Source organism: Pteropus alecto, unplaced genomic scaffold (assembly GCF_000325575.1).
Source record: "Pteropus alecto unplaced genomic scaffold, ASM32557v1 scaffold239, whole genome shotgun sequence".
NCBI lineage: Eukaryota > Metazoa > Chordata > Mammalia > Chiroptera > Pteropodidae > Pteropus > Pteropus alecto.
This window is the reverse complement of record NW_006494613.1, coordinates 14,108,734-14,109,043: the sequence shown is the minus strand read 5'-3', so window position 1 is coordinate 14,109,043 and position 310 is coordinate 14,108,734. Positions and strand designations below refer to the sequence as shown.

The following is a 310-nucleotide window of genomic DNA, read 5'->3' as shown; positions in this document are numbered from 1 at the left end:
TCCTTTTCTTCCTCCTCTTTTCCTTTCCGGCCGGGTCTCATCCACTTCCCCTACCGGCAGCCCAGATCCCACGGTACCGAGAAGCTAGGGAGGCCAAGGGTGGGCCCGGCCGTTTGTGCGGGCTTTGGGCCCGGGGCCTTCCGTCCCTAAGTGGGAGCCGGGGGCGGGGCTGGGGCGCCGTTGTCGGCGGGAGGAAGAGGGAGGAGACGGGAAGCCTGACAGCGGCCGCCTCCGTCAGGCGCCTTACCGCCTCCTCCCCTGAGACTGCCGCCAACGGCTGTCGAGAGTTGCCGGGCCCACGGCGGGCAGC

General features: G+C 69.7%; 1 protein-coding gene across 2 annotated transcripts in view; it reads left to right on the top strand.

Annotated features, from left to right (window-relative positions):
• CGGBP1 (CGG triplet repeat binding protein 1) overlaps window positions 1-310 on the top strand; it is a 6,789-nt gene continuing 6,479 nt past the window's right edge. For both annotated transcript variants that reach the window (XM_015600173.1, XM_006926246.2), the window contains exon 1: window positions 1-73. The gene's annotated coding sequence lies outside the window, so the exon portion shown is untranslated. The remainder of the gene's footprint in view (window positions 74-310) is intronic.